The sequence below is a fragment of the Ranitomeya variabilis genome, chromosome 6, assembly GCF_051348905.1.
Source record: "Ranitomeya variabilis isolate aRanVar5 chromosome 6, aRanVar5.hap1, whole genome shotgun sequence".
Classification (NCBI taxonomy): Eukaryota; Metazoa; Chordata; class Amphibia; order Anura; family Dendrobatidae; genus Ranitomeya; species Ranitomeya variabilis.
Genome location: NC_135237.1, coordinates 399,410,554 through 399,414,071, shown reverse-complemented (window position 1 = coordinate 399,414,071; position 3,518 = coordinate 399,410,554).

The following is a 3,518-nucleotide window of genomic DNA, read 5'->3' as shown; positions in this document are numbered from 1 at the left end:
GTGGCTGTTGCAGGACACGTTGCCGGCTGCACAGCAGGGGAACAGCTGGCGGTGCTGAACCCAACTGACACATTGGCTGGTGTTTGGCTCTGTGCAGCTAGCAGTACCGGGCCCCAACTGGCGGTGTTGGAGCCCGGGCTCTGCAGGGGGAGCAGAGTGTAGGCCGAAGCCTACTTGAACCAATTTCAAAGGTAACCTTTAACCCCCCCTCAGGGGTTACAAAGTAGAAGAGCCACAGCTTATGCAGCAGTAGTGCTGCACAAGTCAAAGGTTGCTCTTTTAATTTTGCTCCTTGCACACGCTGAATGAAACACGTATAACATTTAGCCCTTTATACAGTCAAACTGTGTTGGAGGCGCGAGTTCCCTTTGTAATGAGACGCAGCACAGATGTCAAGAATCCCACCTTGGTGCTGGGTGCAGCCTCCTGAGCGTTGTTATTTGCTGTACAGGAGTCTGCGCTGTCGTGTTATCCCCTGGCCTAGCGCTGTTAGCGCTGCCCATCTTCTGACCTCATTTAATGTCGGCCGCTGCGGTTCGCGATGACCATGAATCCCAGCCCCGCGGTGTCTTAACATTGTTAAAACACTGCGGGGCTGTGATTCATGGCCTGGCGCAGCACATATGTTCGCCTCTCGCACTCGGGTCCTTACACCCGCTGCAGACTGTGCGGCGTCAGCTGATCCCTTATCGCATGCCACGGCCATGAAGCCGCACAGTCTGAAGAAGGCGGAAGGAGATGAGGGACAGGCGAACTGATGCACTGCTCATGCCCATCAATCACACCCTCGCAGTCCCAAGAAATAAGACACCGAGGGGCGTTGTGTGGGTCAGGGCGGCCGCAGAGGCGCAGGCAGCCAAACAATGATGCCAGAAGACGGGCAGCGCTACCAAGGGGGTTGCAGCGTGTCATTACAAAGGAAAGTCACACCCCCGGGACGGTTAAATGGTCACACAGAGGACACATTTCAGACGTGTTTTCAGTTCCACATGTGCGAGGAGAATACGTTTATGAGCCACCTTGCACACATGCAGCATTACCGCTGTACAAGGTGGCCTTAAAAACGTACAAACGCCTGGGGGAGGGGGGACAGGTTCCCTTCAATTTCAGTTCTTGTGTCTGCGTGGCTTTTGCAGGACACGATGCCGGCTGCACAGCAGGGGAACAGCTGGCGGTGCTGAACCCCACTGACACATTGGCTGGTGTTTTTCTCTGTGCAGCTAGCAGTACCGGGCCCCAACTGGCGGTGTTAGAGCCCGGGGTCAGCAGGAGGAGGAGATGGAGCAGAGTGTAGGCCGAAGCCTGCACTGGCGGCAGCTTTGGGTCTGTTGTGCCTGCGTGGCTGTTGCAGGACACGTTGCCGGCTGCACAGCAGGGGAACAGCTGGCGGTGCTGAACCCCACTGACACATTGGCTGGTGTTTGGCTCTGTGCAGCTAGCAGTACCGGGCCCCAACTGGCGGTGTTGGAGCCCGGGCTCTGCAGGGGGAGCAGAGTGTAGGCCGAAGCCTACTTGAACCAATTTCAAAGGTAACCTTTAACCCCCCCTCAGGGGTTACAAAGTAGAAGAGCCACAGCTTATGCAGCAGTAGTGCTGCACAAGTCAAAGGTTGCTCTTTTAATTTTGCTCCTTGCACACGCTGAATGAAACACGTATAACATTTAGCCCTTTATACAGTCAAACTGTGTTGGAGGCGCGAGTTCCCTTTGTAATGAGACGCAGCACAGATGTCAAGAATCCCACCTTGGTGCTGGGTGCAGCCTCCTGAGCGTTGTTATTTGCTGTGCAGGAGTCTGCGCTGTCGTGTTATCCCCTGGCCTAGCGCTGTTAGCGCTGCCCATCTTCTGACCTCATTTAATGTCGGCCGCTGCGGTTCGCGATGACCATGAATCCCAGCCCCGCGGTGTCTTAACATTGTTAAAACACTGCGGGGCTGTGATTCATGGCCTGGCGCAGCACATATGTTCGCCTCTCGCACTCGGGTCCTTACACCCGCTGCAGACTGTGCGGCGTCAGCTGATCCCTTATCGCATGCCACGGCCATGAAGCCGCACAGTCTGAAGAAGGCGGAAGGAGATGAGGGACAGGCGAACTGATGCACTGCTCATGCCCATCAATCACACCCTCGCAGTCCCAAGAAATAAGACACCGAGGGGCGTTGTGTGGGTCAGGGCGGCCGCAGAGGCGCAGGCAGCCAAACAATGATGCCAGAAGACGGGCAGCGCTACCAAGGGGGTTGCAGCGTGTCATTACAAAGGAAAGTCACACCCCCGGGACGGTTAAATGGTCACACAGAGGACACATTTCAGACGTGTTTTCAGTTCCACATGTGCGAGGAGAATACGTTTATGAGCCACCTTGCACACATGCAGCATTACCGCTGTACAAGGTGGCCTTAAAAACGTACAAACGCCTGGGGGAGGGGGGACAGGTTCCCTTCAATTTCAGTTCTTGTGTCTGCATGGCTTTTGCAGGACACGATGCCGGCTGCACAGCAGGGGAACAGCTGGCGGTGCTGAACCCCACTGACACATTGGCTGGTGTTTTTCTCTGTGCAGCTAGCAGTACCGGGCCCCAACTGGCAGTGTTAGAGCCCGGGGTCAGCAGGAGGAGGAGATGGAGCAGAGTGTAGGCCGAAGCCTGCACTGGCGGCAGCTTTGGGTCTGTTGTGCCTGCGTGGCTGTTGCAGGACACGTTGCCGGCTGCACAGCAGGGGAACAGCTGGCGGTGCTGAACCCCACTGACACATTGGCTGGTGTTTGGCTCTGTGCAGCTAGCAGTACCGGGCCCCAACTGGCGGTGTTGGAGCCCGGGCTCTGCAGGGGGAGCAGAGTGTAGGCCGAAGCCTACTTGAACCAATTTCAAAGGTAACCTTTAACCCCCCCTCAGGGGTTACAAAGTAGAAGAGCCACAGCTTATGCAGCAGTAGTGCTGCACAAGTCAAAGGTTGCTCTTTTAATTTTGCTCCTTGCACACGCTGAATGAAACACGTATAACATTTAGCCCTTTATACAGTCAAACTGTGTTGGAGGCGCGAGTTCCCTTTGTAATGAGACGCAGCACAGATGTCAAGAATCCCACCTTGGTGCTGGGTGCAGCCTCCTGAGCGTTGTTATTTGCTGTGCAGGAGTCTGCGCTGTCGTGTTATCCCCTGGCCTAGCGCTGTTAGCGCTGCCCATCTTCTGACCTCATTTAATGTCGGCCGCTGCGGTTCGCGATGACCATGAATCCCAGCCCCGCGGTGTCTTAACATTGTTAAAACACTGCGGGGCTGTGATTCATGGCCTGGCGCAGCACATATGTTCGCCTCTCGCACTCGGGTCCTTACACCCGCTGCAGACTGTGCGGCGTCAGCTGATCCCTTATCGCATGCCACGGCCATGAAGCCGCACAGTCTGAAGAAGGTGGAAGGAGATGAGGGACAGGCGAACTGATGCACTGCTCATGCCCATCAATCACACCCTCGCAGTCCCAAGAAATAAGACACCGAGGGGCGTTGTGTGGGTCAGGGCGGCCGC